The sequence below is a fragment of the Argiope bruennichi genome, chromosome 11 (assembly GCF_947563725.1).
Source record: "Argiope bruennichi chromosome 11, qqArgBrue1.1, whole genome shotgun sequence".
Lineage (NCBI taxonomy): Eukaryota > Metazoa > Arthropoda > Arachnida > Araneae > Araneidae > Argiope > Argiope bruennichi.
Window position 1 is genome coordinate 87,860,395 of NC_079161.1, and position 15,906 is coordinate 87,876,300.

Sequence of the window (15,906 nt, forward strand, 5' to 3'; positions counted from 1 at the left end):
GAAGATCCCACGTTCATCTAAGTCAAATCGAATTAGAGTCACCTCAGTCAATCTCGTTCAGTCTGGATACCACCATCCTCCGTACCCGGCCTGACTGGACAAATACTGAAATACAGTTACTAAGTTATGTATCAGAATTAACGTATCTGACGTACATTGCTCCATTAACTTGAGGCTACTCAATTTGGAGACCTCCTGCAGATCAACAGATATATTGCATAATTAAATTTATGTAAATAGGCCCATGCTATATCATTAAAACGACGCTGTTGAGTATCAGAAACTCTCTGGCATAGCATAGTAATTTGACAATACTAATGCACCCATTCCTATATGCAATTTGTCATGTTGATCCCATCAATGGCTCTCATCCAGCAGATTTATTTTCACTTGATTTTTATACTCGTATATGTAGTACAAAGAAAGCATAGTAATGGTCCAAAAATTGGAGTTTGAAATTTTGACGAATCTTCATGTTTTAGATCTCCCTCAGTTCAAAAAACACAATTTTAGAAAATGTCCGTCTGTCTGTCTGTGACAAAGATAAGTCAAACATGCTTTGAGCTAAATGGTTGGAATCTGGTACACGGGCGTTACACTAAATTTTCAGATATCTATCAGAATTTTTAATCTGCTCTGAGGAAGTCATCTTTCTGGCTTTTGGAATATAAGTTAGCCCTATAATTACAAAACGGAAGGGGACTAGATAGATAAAATTTGATACAGAGATTTAATGTCTATATTGTAGACATCTTTCAAGTTTTGAGCGAAATCTACTACCTGTTGACTGTCTGTCGATCTTTATTTTCAAAAATATGCAAAAGCGCATTCAAAAACACAATTACTTAAATGAATCAAAATTGATATGCGATTTTGTGGTTGTATGTGCTGTCTTGTGTCAAATTTTTGTTACAATCGATTGGAAAAAACACGTTAAAAACAGATTCTGTTAACCGCATGCCGATGACTTATTGCCGACTTTCCAAGAATGACACTATAGATACAGTAAAAGTGTTAAATGCATACCAAATATATTAATATTTAGTACTATGGTACACTAATGTCATGTGAGGCGTTCTTTGGCACGGAAAGTTTATTACAGAATATTTTAGAAGGTTTGGGGAACACTACTCTCGCTGTTTGTCTACCGTGCCTTGAAAGATTCTCTTTAGAAATGCTAATAGGTTCTGCCCAATCCTAGTGGCTTTCAACAAGGGATATTTCGGTCTTGCCAGTTTGACTGTAGCAGGTGATCAGACTTCATAGACAAACTGCTAACTATGTAGCAAAGCTGTGGTATATCTTTATTTTGTGAATTTTATAGATAAGAAATAAGTCTTTTACTTTTCTTTTGTGTCAAAATCGTGAATTTTGTTGAATAATTTCAATTATTCTATCTTATAAAGGGTAAAAATTCTACAATCGACAGTTATTTTACTTTCTCGTATACGTAGTATAGAGATAGTATAATAATAATAATCAAAAATTTTGAACTCGAGATTTTGACGAATCTTTACATTTTAGATCATCCTGAGTTCGAAAAACGCATGTTTGAAAATGCCCGTTTATTTGTGACAAAGGTAACTGAAAAAAATAGTGTTGAGCAAGATGGATGAAATTTGATATATGTTCTTCAGACCGATTTTGCAGATTTCTGTCAAAATTTGAACAAAATCCGCATTGAGGAAATCTGTCTGTCCGGTTATTCAAATATAAGAACATGAAAACTACAAAATGAAAAGAGCTAGATTGATAAAATTCTGTACTCAAATTTCACATCTATAATGTAAAAATATATCCAATTTTGAGCCAAATTCAATTTTGGGTGACTTTCTGTCAGTTTGTACTTTCTGAAACTTGTTGTTATTGTTGTTTTGTCCAGTAGTGCAATAGGATTAGATCTGTCCAAAAGTGTCTAAAACGGCTTTGGCCACATCAATAACCTCAGTAGAGTAGAGGAGTTGATGCGGTGAATTCAGATGGATCCTGAAGAGCTTCGCCAAAATGGCTGGGTAATCCAAGACATCGTCGGTTCAGTATCAATGCAGTGAGGACAACTTCTGTAGCTTCGATGGCCGTCAGAAGATATTGTTACGAATCTGTGATGCGGCTTCCCACATAGTGGGTTCCATAGGAGGTAACGGAGCTTGGCGACTTGGCGACGAATTTGGTGACTTTAGCGCCAAAATAGATTATACCCGAAACATCGAGAATTTTCCCGATCCGTCCAATAGGAACTGAGTTACGCCTCGAACGTTCCTGATTGGTTGAGAGACTTCTAGCCTCGTCTCCTGAGACCTATAAAAGGAGCTGCAGCTGCCGGGGAGTAGTACTGAACCAGAGTCGTCGTCGTGAATTGAAGAGTGGTGAACGAGTCGCAGTCCGAAACGACAGAGGAGAGTAGTCGTCGTGAACCGGTGGTGAATTGAGTGGTCGTGGACCAGTGGAGTCGTCGTAGTCGGAACCGACGGTATAGAACTGGCCTTCCAGAGTTAAGCGGAGCAGCGACGGAGTGAAGCTAGTGCTGAACTAAACTGTGTGCTACTGTCTGCAGTAGAGTCTGTTGTATGCTGCTGTTTTGTATGCTGCTGTACGCTGCACGTCTCGGCTGAAGATAATCGTCTTCTGTGCTGTATATAGTTGTCGTCTTTGTGCTGTTCTGTGTTTCTTCGTGTAAATAAACGTCGTTGTTTCATTTTCTTCTGTCACCTGCTGATTGAGTGTTCTCCACACCATATCACTCCCACTATCCAAACGAACCCCAGAAATTTCGTAACAATATTTTTATTTCCCTGAAGTGTTTAGTCCTCAGTCTAGCAATGGTTGTGGATATAGTACGCTCACAATTTAGGACAGGGATGGAGTGCTTCTGAAAAGAAGCAGGAAGCAGTCTGCGGCTGGCTATTGCATCAGCATCAGTCAGGGTCAGGATGTAAGAAAGTGAAAAACTTGTAAAAGAGATAATCCAAAAACACAGTCACTTAAAGACATCAAATTTGGTTTAAAGTTTTGTGACTCCAGGTACAGTTTGTGTCGTGTTTCTTTTTTAGTCGGTTGGAAAACGAATATAAAACGCAGATTCAATATTCGAGTGATAGTGACCGAATGCCAGGGAATATTCGCCAGAAAATTGCACCAAAGAATATTTGATAGATTCATTAAAATAGTTAAATTCACGCCAAAGGTCAATATTTTGTAACTATTTTACGCAAATATCATGGAAGACATTCTGCGGGATAATGCCTTTATTACAAAATTATGGGATAACTGCGGGGAAACTATTTTCGTTGGTCCTTATCTGTTTTCAATTTCTGGAAATTACTGCGCATATTAATTAACAAAGTTAAATAATATTTTCTGCGACGTCTTTCTTTGAAACTCAGCAAAAAGATTTAAAATTACTTTTATGAATTCAAAAGTAGTGTTTGCAGTTCGCAATCTATCTAACCTTTTCAGAACTAATTATCCCTTTTTTTGCCAAGGTAACTGAAGCGCCACGAAGAAATTTCTATTGCTTTTAAAGTTTATAAGTGGAAAACGAACTCAAAAAATGTTTGAGGAAATAAGAAATCAAACACCGTGAAAAGTTTTTCTTAAAACCATAAAAATTTCTTTTTTTTTCTGGCAAAAATGTTAGAAGATATAATTAGCATGGATTTAAGAATGAAACTTTGCCAATCATTCCAATATTTATAAAAGAAAATCATATCATTATATCATTTAAAAAAAAAAAAAAAAAAAAAAAAACGCCTCAAAATTTTACCGAATAATTGAAAAAAAAAAATGGTTTGAAAGGACTTTAAATGTTCATGTTACGTTTGCATCTTTCACATTTGACTGATTATAAACCATGAGTCCGTAGTTAGTCAGAAAAGAATAATTATTACCAAGTTTATATTTTTTTTCAAAGAACAAAACAGTAAAAAATATACTGGATAGTAATAATAATAAAGAATATTCTAATCATTTTTTTAATGTTGCCATTTTCCGAAAGCTATTATTTAAATAAAGAACTTCTTTAAGGTTTAAATCAGTAAATCAGAAAAATAAACATTTTTTTTTTTTTAATTTCTGCTCAGTAATTTTCGAATATTATATTTATTATTCCGCTTCAAAGACAATTTAAAAGTTGATTATTAAAACCTTAAATATATTGATCTTTTTTTAGTAATTTAACAAATTTAATAGCGATAATTTATTTTCACGCTGTTTATATATATATATATATATATATATATATATATATATATATATATATATATATATATATATATATATATATATATATATATATATATATATATATATATATATATATATATATGCGTGTGTGTGTGTGTGTGTGTGTGTAATGATATTTTAAAATCTAATTTAAACTTAATTAATTACCAAAGTCTTGTCTTAAATTAGCCTATATTAATTCCTGATCCCATTCCACTTTTTCTATTTCATTAATTCAACAGAAGCTTTGTAAAATTGCTGAATCGGCTAAAAGCCTACAAATTCCCACACTCCAAGTGAAGGGATAAAATATTGCTGACTTACACAAATTCTAAAGTCTGTTCACTGGCTTCGAAACTGCAATCTGCTTCAAAAATTATATATATATATCCAAAATAAAGGTACCTATGAAAGTTTAATTACGATTTTTTTCACCATAGGTGTAACAATTTTTGTATAACGAAGCGATGATAAAATTACATTTTTTTACACCGTGAAGAGAAAAATTTTCCCTTCAGTGATTTTACTATGATATTTTGATAGGGATTTTTCTGACATATGCCGACTTAAGCAAGTGAATGCTATGTCCTTTGAAATGTGTGTGCAAGTGTTAAGGAGTTTTATTCCTTCCTTCCTAGTGTGGGAACCACGGATTCAGCAATCTTGTTAAAGGGGTGTTAGAAATAGTTAAATACATAGTGGGAATTGTATCAAGAAATAAGATAAACTGAAGAATAAGATAGAATGAAGTTAACATAGGCTAATTTAAGATACAAATTAGATAATTAATTAAGATTTAATTTTGATTTAAAAATATTATATATATATATATATATATATATATATATATGTGTGTGTGTGTGTGTGTGTGTGTGTCTGGATAGGTAGTATTTGAATGATACATGGAGAAAAAGGTGTCATGTTTAATGTTTGCCAGTAAGCAATCAATTTCTCATGATCTGAAATGTATATACTCCAAATATGAAGGCGTTACGTCGACTGGTTCTTTCACCAGGGCGCCCCAACAGGGATACTTTAATTTGAATTACCATGTATTATAAAATAAAATTATCGCAATACGCATCGTAAAACGCATTGGATAAAAAATTGCAAATTCGGATACATTTTTTTGCAAAAATACAATATATAGATATAGAAAACTAAAAATTCACTAAATTAAAATTTAAATTTCCATGGTTTTGCAAATTTGTTGTTATTTCGAAAAGTTTCGATTACATTTTCTTGAAAAAAACAATTATAATCTTGTTGCAATTAAAAAAAATATCTTAAGCCAATGAAAAAAAAACATTTTAATATAATTCAAAAAGAAAGATCTAGAACTAGAAATAAAAATTTATATGATAAGAGCGACTTAAAAAAAAAACTGTTTATAGATTCCTAAGTGATACATTTCACTGTTCATGTAAAGTTTTCATAAAAAGTATCTATTTTCGACATTTAATTTAAAACAATGTGAAAAATTCATTATTTTTCATTCATTTACTTAATTCATATTTAGTTTCATTCATTTACTTAAAAACTTAAAATTAAAGAAAAAAGATTAAATATTCAACAATGGAATCAAGAAGTAATAAACAAAAATCCAAAGAAACATCTGTATAATTTATTCCTTTTTAGTAATAATAGCAGACGATGTAATTCAAATTGATTCGAAAATTTCGGAAAATAATCTAAAACCACTGAATCAGATATCCAAGCAGAAAATTATGCGGTTTTGAAAAGAAAATTAAAAAAAAAAAAAAAAACATATTTTCCCAGAAAATGACAAAAAAATATCGTGCTTTCTGAGTTCATGGTCTTTTGACTTTCAAACAATTCAATTGTTTCTAATCCTTTCTCCATAATACTTTCAAAAAGCGGGCAATTATTAAGCAGATGTGTTTCAATCAAAAGCCAAACGATAAAAGAAACCTTCAAATAAAAACAGATGGAATATTCTAATCTTTTAATATCGTTATTCTACACGCCCTTTTCGTATAAAAGGAATTTCTATTCCACTGCTGCAGTAAAGAAATGTAAGGATGAAAAATATAACTTTTTTTTTCTAATAATTGCCTCTCAGGATTCTCAATAATTTTCAAATACTGAATTTTCTCCCATTTCAAAGAAAAATGGAATGTTGATAGGTAAAACTATAAATTTAGAGATATTTTTCATTCTTTTTTTTTTAAGATATGACAAGAGTAACGGCGGACATTTATTTTCAAGCCGTTTAAAAAGTGAAAGTGGAAAAGAAAAAAAAAATCCTCTCACAATTTTCGAGTCAGGTTAAAATGGTTTATTTTAAGTCAACATTGGGATGAAAATTGTTATTTTTACGTAACTCAGTATCTTAAGAGAGAAAATATCTAAAAGGAACTAATCTTGAAACAATATAATTTTTTGTTTTAGGAAGAAAATATATATATGAAATGTGTCCAGCTCAAAGAAAGACCTTTTATAAAAAGAGTATAATACATTGTACTGATATTTATATATAGGTACACTAAAAAGATACTGATATACTGATATTTATAAAATACTGATACTTATAAAAGTTCATTCGCGTAAAAGTTATACTTAAAAAAATACTGATACTTATAAAATACTGATACTTATTATTATATATTATACTGATATTTATAAAAGTATAAAAGGATTGTACTGATATTTATAAAATACTGATACTTATTATTATATATTATACTGATATTTATAAATGTATAAAAGGATTGTACTGATACTTATAAAATACTGATACTTATTATTATATATTATACTGATATTTATAAAAGTATAAAAGGATTGTACTGATACTTATTATTATATATTATACTTATATTTATAAAAGTATAAAAGGATTGTACTGATACTTATTATTATATATTATACTGATATTTATAAAAGTATAAAAGGATTGTACTGATATTTATAATATTTTATTGTGCACGAGCTTACCTGTGAAATTAATATTTGTTAAAGGGAAAATAGAAAATAATCATGAAATTTACCAAAATAAATATAACTAACTAGTAAAAGTAGTTTCGTCATACAAGGAATTTTTATTCCCGAAATCCAATAAAAATTTTGGAATACTTTTGGTTCAAGTTACTGTGAGAAATTCTAAATCTAACTTTCTGCCAAGGATTTTTAGTTTTAACAATAAAGTTTTTTAACAGAATTTTGTAACTTTATTTTTATAACCAACGGAAATGATCTCCACGAAATTTTCTCGTCTTTTCTCGAATAAACTTTTAGATACAAATAGATACAAAACAATAGATATAAACAATAGATACAAAATATTAACTTTTTGCGTCAATTGAGTATTTTTACAGAATTTATCGTGTCATCCTTGGCAATTAATCTATGGCATGCCATCAATAGTACCTGAAGGTCTAATTTAAGACTTAGTCACGACTTTTTCCAGCGATTGGAACACGGATTTGACACACAAAATGCATGTAGTCACAAGTTCACATACTAAATTTAATATATTTTAGTCTTGCGTTTTTTTAATTATCGCGTTAACATGTTTCTGAAAGAACATACAGACACAATCAAAACGTTCTAGAATTTGGATCAAAATTTAACAGGTATCTATAATATATATACTAAATCTGTGCACCGAATGTCATCTACTTAGCTCTCTTCGTTTTGTAGTTTCTGTGTTAATTTATAGTCGAGCAATCGGACAGACAAATTTCCACTGAACAGATGTACTCAAAAATTGATAGAAATCTTCAATTTTGATGTAACGAATATATACCAAATTCCAAATGTAAATTTCAAAGAATTTTCAGTTATCTTTGTCACAGACAGACAGACGGACATTTTTCAAACAGTGTGTTTTTTGAACTCAAGCATTAAAAATGTAGAAATTCGTCGATATCTGGAGTTCAAATATTTTGACGATTACTTAAATTTCTCTATGTTACGCAGACGAGAAAGTAAAAAATGTTGAAGGAAAGAAAAAGCCAATAAAACAGTCAAAGCGATGACAGACTTTGAACATTAGCAAGTTTTGAAATTCAGTTCCGCATTTTTCTTGCAATATTGATAATATTTAATATTGATTTAATTTGAATATTTTAAATTTAATATTTTTTATAGTATTGGATAATGAAAATACACTAATCTATTTTGTAAATACATTATAAATGTTAAAGAAACCATCTTTTGCCATTGCAAACGGGCAATTTTGATTCATTTGCAACAGAAACGCATAATTGCATCAGCCCATTACGTCAACCCTTAATTGATATCGTATTTTGTGTATGAAATATGAAAATATATATTGGATAATATCTTCTGATATTATGTTTGTTTATTAATTCAAATAAAGGCAATTAATACTTGAAGTGTTTGTGGATTATGTTTAATTTTTATATGGAATCATAGATTTTTTTGAATTTTATATGGCTAAAAAGACTCATTCATTGTACGTATGACTGTCGAAAAAAATAAAGATGAACGGGTTAAAAATAGAAGTTAAAATTCAATGTGTCATCAACTCAAACTTCAAAAATATCTATGATTCCCTGTAAGGCACAAAGGCTTAAGAAAGCTGTGAATTCAAGAATTGTTTTTCCATCCATTCGTAAATTGTGTGTTATAATATAAAATTTGATTGGAAATTGTGCTGCACTTTAACATAAATTGATTTCAATGGTACAGTAAAAATAAATTTGTAAAATGTGTGTTATAATATAAAATTTGATTGGAAATTGTGCTGCACTTCAACATAAATTGATTCCAATGGTACAGTAAAAGTAAATTTGTAAAATGTGTGTTATAATATAAAATTTGATTGGAAATTGTGCTGCACTTCAACATAAATTGATTCCAATGGTACAGTAAAAGTAAATTTGTAAAATGTGTGTTATAATATAAAATTTGATTGGAAATTGTGCTGCACTTCAACATAAATTGATTCCAATGGTACAGTAAAAGTAAATTTGTAAAATGTGTGTTATAATATAAAATTTGATTGGAAATTGTGCTGCACTTCAACATAAATTGATTCCAATGGTACAGTAAAAGTAAATTTGTAAAATGTGTGTTATAATATAAAATTTGATTGGAAATTGTGCTGCACTTCAACATAAATTGATTCCAATGGTACAGTAAAAGTAAATTTGTAAAATGTGTGTTATAATATAAAATTTGATTGGAAATTGTGCTGCACTTCAACATAAATTGATTCCAATGGTACAGTAAAAGTAAATTTGTAAAATGTGTGTTATAATATAAAATTTGATTGGAAATTGTGCTGCACTTCAACATAAATTGATTCCAATGGTACAGTAAAAGTAAATTTGTAAAATGTGTGTTATAATATAAAATTTGATTGGAAATTGTGCTGCACTTCAACATAAATTGATTCCAATGGTACAGTAAAAGTAAATTTGTAAAATGTGTGTTATAATATAAAATTTGATTGGAAATTGTGCTGCACTTCAACATAAATTGATTCCAATGGTACAGTAAAAGTAAATTTGTAAAATGTGTGTTATAATATAAAATTTGATTGGAAATTGTGCTGCACTTCAACATAAATTGATTCCAATGGTACAGTAAAAGTAAATTTGTAAAATGTGTGTTATAATATAAAATTTGATTGGAAATTGTGCTGCACTTCAACATAAATTGATTCCAATGGTACAGTAAAAGTAAATTTGTAAAATGTGTGTTATAATATAAAATTTGATTGGAAATTGTGCTGCACTTCAACATAAATTGATTCCAATGGTACAGTAAAAGTAAATTTGTAAAATGTGTGTTATAATATAAAATTTGATTGGAAATTGTGCTGCACTTCAACATAAATTGATTCCAATGGTACAGTAAAAGTAAATTTGTAAAATGTGTGTTATAATATAAAATTTGATTGGAAATTGTGCTGCACTTCAACATAAATTGATTCCAATGGTACAGTAAAAGTAAAATTGTAAAATGTGTGTTATAATATAAAATTTGATTGGAAATTGTGCTGCACTTCAACATAAATTGATTCCAATGGTACAGTAAAAGTAAATTTGTAAAATGTGTGTTATAATATAAAATTTGATTGGAAATTGTGCTGCACTTCAACATAAATTGATTCCAATGGTACAGTAAAAGTAAATTTGTAAAATGTGTGTTATAATATAAAATTTGATTGGAAATTGTGCTGCACTTCAACATAAATTGATTCCAATGGTACAGTAAAAGTAAATTTGTAAAATGTGTGTTATAATATAAAATTTGATTGGAAATTGTGCTGCACTTCAACATAAATTGATTCCAATGGTACAGTAAAAGTAAATTTGTAAAATGTGTGTTATAATATAAAATTTGATTGGAAATTGTGCTGCACTTCAACATAAATTGATTCCAATGGTACAGTAAAAGTAAATTTGTAAAATGTGTGTTATAATATAAAATTTGATTGGAAATTGTGCTGCACTTCAACATAAATTGATTCCAATGGTACAGTAAAAGTAAATTTGTAAAATGTGTGTTATAATATAAAATTTGATTGGAAATTGTGCTGCACTTCAACATAAATTGATTCCAATGGTACAGTAAAAGTAAATTTGTAAAATGTGTGTTATAATATAAAATTTGATTGGAAATTGTGCTGCACTTCAACATAAATTGATTCCAATGGTACAGTAAAAGTAAATTTGTAAAATGTGTGTTATAATATAAAATTTGATTGGAAATTGTGCTGCACTTCAACATAAATTGATTTCTTTGGTACAGTAAATATAAATTTGTAAAATGTGTGTTATAATATAAAATTTGATTGGAAATTGTGCTGCACTTCAACATAAATTGATTTCAATGGTACAGTAAAAAAATTCAGAAACAATAATAAATTTTAAAAATGCGATTAATATAATATAATATATAAGAATTTAAGTGTTTATCAATCGTACAATCTGAGATGGGTAAATATTTTCAAATCACAGATTAATATATAAAAATTTAATTTTATATTTTGTATTTATAGAGCTAAAATTTGTATATCAATATTTTTTTTCTTTGATCACAATTTATTTCATAATGATATTACTATGAATAAAGAAATCTGACAAATGCTCTTTCGATTATAAATCTGGATTTTTTTTGTGACAACAAAAGTTATTAAAGAATCCCAACAAGTGTATTTCTTTCTGCGGGTGTAAGTTATTGTTTGGCTCTTTCTGGCGCCTGTTGGCATCATTTTGATGCATGAGAATAGCTTCTTAACTACGCCAAAGAGAAATGATTCATACAAAAGCGCCGAGGAGTGAAATTGGTATAAATTATTTCTCTTGTTTGGCGATATTTTGTGTGGAACCCATACGAGCAAGCAATAATATGCGTGATTCAGTTGTTATTTATTTGGAGTGAATGATTTTCTTTGTTGTTGTTTGTCAGAATCCATAACTTTTTAACCATAAGGCAATATCAATGTATTAGTTGCAACAACTTCGGGCATGGACGAAGTTATTATCGATTGAAGAAGAATATGTGTCAGCTATCTTTGCCTATACATAATATTAGTTGATTTTGTTTCTTTTCATTTTATGATGCAAGACGTGTTTTTCACCTAGCTATGTCAAACAAGTTAGGAAAATCGTGGAGTGAATTGTACTTAGTTATTTGTCATTCAAAGATTAATGAGAAATTTAGTATTCTTAAATTCTTCTCATAAAAAAGTAAAACTTACGAAGATTAAAATGATCTAAGATATTTACATTTCATTTAAATTGCTATGTAAAATCGATTCAATATTTTAAATTTTAAATACGAATTTGAAGTGCCTACCAATAAATATGGTTAATGCAGATGAAATCGTGATGGAAATACCTAATGCCTGATTCTAAAACACTGAAATCCAAAACTGTTATAACGACAGGAAATATAAAATATTGGATTTTAAAATCTGGTGTTGGCAAACGATTAAATACATACTTTATGTAAACAATTTTAAACCCAAAATGTTAGATATAATGTGAAATATAAAACAAGCAAAAGATTAAGCACATTTTGAACAATCAAATTAAAAAAAATACCTATTTTCATATTGTTCAATCTGTGATGCGGCTTCCCAGCATAGTTGGTTCCATAGGAGGTCCCAGATCTTGGCGACAAACTTGGAGACCATTTGGCGATTTGGCGTCAAAATAGATTATACCCGAAACATCGAGCATTTTTCCGATCCGACCAGTAGGAACCGAGACGTTTCTGATTGGTTGAGAGGCTTCTAGCCCCGCCTCCTGAGACCTATAAAAGAAGCTGCAGCTGCCGGGGAGTGGTCGTGAACCAGAGAGAGTCGTAGTCGGAAACGACACAGAGAGTAGTCGGAATCGACAGTAAAAACTGGCCTTCCAGGGATAAGCGGTCAAGCTAGTGCTGAACTAAGCTGTGCGCTACTGTATGTAGTAGAGTCTTGTTGTATGCTGCACGTCTCGGCTGAAGATAATCGTCTTCTGTGCTGTATATAGTTCTCGTCTTTGTGCTGTCCTGTGTGTCTTCTTGTAAATAAACGTCGTTGTTTTATTTTCTACTGCCGCCTGCTGATTGAGTGTTCTTCACACCATATAACCCACTATCCAAACGAACCCCGGAAATTCCGTAACAATATTTATTTCTGTATAAGCTATTGTATAACGTTGTTGTTCAAATATTTTTTAAAAAGGCTTCTTGTAATGTTTGAAACTGAAATTCTTGTTCTGAGGATTTCCTCTGAAATGGAAATTTAACAATTATTTAAATAGCTTTTTTTTTTCATATTAAGGAAATAACTCTGAATCTATAAAAATCGGATCTATTTTCTAAACAAGCTAATATCAAAATGCATCAATTCAATTGTCTATATTAACTCCAACAAATTGAAATCTGATAATGATTCAAAATCGAAGATATAATAGTTTCTGTTTTTAGATGCAAAATCTTGTTAAATTAAAATTCATTCATTAAAATTTAAAAAAAAGTCATTAAAATTTTCATTCGCTTTAACGAAGTTGAATCTATTAGAGAAGCATTAACAACCAACTGCTTTTCTTCAATTTCATATTGAGTACATTTATTTAATTTGATTATCAACTTTTTTAAGGTATAATTTTGACTTGCCTTTATTATAATGAGTAATGTCTGATTTGTTGTAAGGTTTTAAATAAAATGACTTTTAAAAGGCTTTTTAATAATTTACTAAAAATATAAAGCACATTTTATTGTTTAAAATTTTTTTATTCTATTGCTATTTTATATTGTCAAAGAAGTAACATAATGTTACGGAATTTCCGGGGTTTGTTTGGATAGTGGGCGTTATATGGTGTGGAGAACACTCATTCAGCAGGCAGCAGTAGAAAATGAAACAACGACGTTTATTTACACGTAGACACACAGGACAGCACAAAGACGACAACTATATACAGCACACAATTATCTTCAGCCGAAACGTGCAGACAACAGCACACAACAGACTCTAATGCAGACCGTAGCGCACAACTTAATTCAGCACTCACTTGACTCCGTCGCTGCTCCGCTAATCTCTGGAAGGCCAGTTCTTGCTGTCGATTCCGACTACTCTACTGTTGCTTCCAACTACGACTACTCTCAGGTTCACGACTACTCAATTCACCACTGGTCCACGGCTCAATTCACCACCGGTTCATCACTACTCGGCAGCGGCAGAACTGCTTCCTTTTATAGGCATCAGCAGGCAGGGCTAGAAGCCTCTCAACCAATCAGAAACATTCGAGGCGTAACTCGGTTCCTACTGGACGGTTGGGGAAAATTCTCTATGTTTCAGGTATAATCTATTTTGTCGTCGCTGCTCCGCTAATCTCAGGAAGGCCAGTTCTTCCTGTCGATTCCGACTACTCTCTGGTTCACCGTCGATCCCGACTACTCTACCGTCGCTTCCAACTACGACTACTCTCAGGTTCACGACTACTCAATTCACCACTGGTCCACGGCTCAATTCACCACCGGTTCATCACTACTCGGCAGCGGCAGAACTGCTTCCTTTTATAGGCATCAGCAGGCAGGGCTAGAAGCCTCTCAACCAATCAGAAACATTCGAGGCGTAACTCGGTTCCTACTGGACGGTTGGGGAAAATTCTCTATGTTTCAGGTATAATCTATTTTGTCGTCGCTGCTCCGCTAATCTCAGGAAGGCCAGTTCTTCCTGTCGATTCCGACTACTCTCTGGTTCACCGTCGATCCCGACTACTCTACCGTCGCTTCCAACTACGACTACTCTCAGGTTCACGACTACTCAATTTACCACTGGTCCACGACTCAATTCACCACCGGTTCATCACTACTCGGCAGTGTCAGAACTGCTTCCTTTTATAGGCATCAGTAGGCGGGGCTAGAAGCCTCTCAACCAATCAGGAACATTCGAGGCGTAACTCCGTTCCTACTGGACGGTTCGGGAAAATTCTCTATGTTTCGGGTATAATCTATTTTGGCACCAAAGTCGCCAAATTCGTCGTCAAGTTGCCAAATGGTCGCCAAGCTCTGGGACCTCCTATGGAACCAACTATGCTGGGAAGCCGCATCACAGATTCGTAACAATAAGCTTTACCTAAATGTTATGCTTATTTTACGACTAACCACCTTTGGCGAACGTCTGGTGCACTATGAATATTAATTAAATTAAATTCCATTTAAATTGTATGGATATAACTTCATGTCCGTAATTCTGATAAATTTCATATATGTGCAGTTTATTTATCTTCTAAATTTTGGGGTATTGCAACTTCATTTTTTTATTCTTTTTTTCAAACAACACAGAATATTAAACAGCATCTATCTTCCTTAGCTTTCAACAATGAAAAAAAAAATCATTCCAGTAAATATTTTCTGAAACCATGAAAACAGTTTAGGGCAGCAATATAATGTATTGTTCGAAAATTTTCAATTTAATTTTTTCCATTTGCAAAACTCTGAGAAAATTTGTATGTCTACAAAATTGGTATCACTTAAAAAACTTTTTTTTAAAAAATTTTGGAATGACGCAAAACTTATATTTGTGCAATAATATTTTTGGAATGTTCCACTGACAATAACAGCTTTCAGCTAATTTTTAATTAATTAAAATTCCAAATAAAATTAAAAATAAATCGCTCCTATGTGCGCATTTCCACTTTTCGAGGTATAGTTATATGTATCAAATATGGTAGGTAAAAATCAAACGTCTAATCAGTAAAAAACAAAACAAAAAAACATAGAATACAAACAGAAACGCATATATATACATACAGAAACACAGATACCAAAAAGAGAGAAATAATCACATGTTCATCTTTATTATTAGTATAGTAATACTTAATCAGAAAAAAAAAGATTATGGGATAAAAATTATCTGAGTTAGAAAATGAAAGCGTCGACGATAAAATTACTACTGGAAGAACTTAAAAAAAAAAGAATATATTTTTATTGGATTCCAAAGTAATCGGTCCATATAATCATTTCACAAATACATATTCTTTTTTTCATCTTCTACAAAGAAGACTTCCGTGTTTTACATTACACTTAATCATTACAAAGAACCTATGAGTCTACAAAATATTGGAGAAAGGAAATTTCCAAAGTGGTAAAACGCTTTTCAAATAAATAATTATTTTTCCTTCGTTTAGAAAAATCAGACGACATAATTATAATACATTTGAAACGCTTAGGAAAAAAAACTAAAGCCATTCA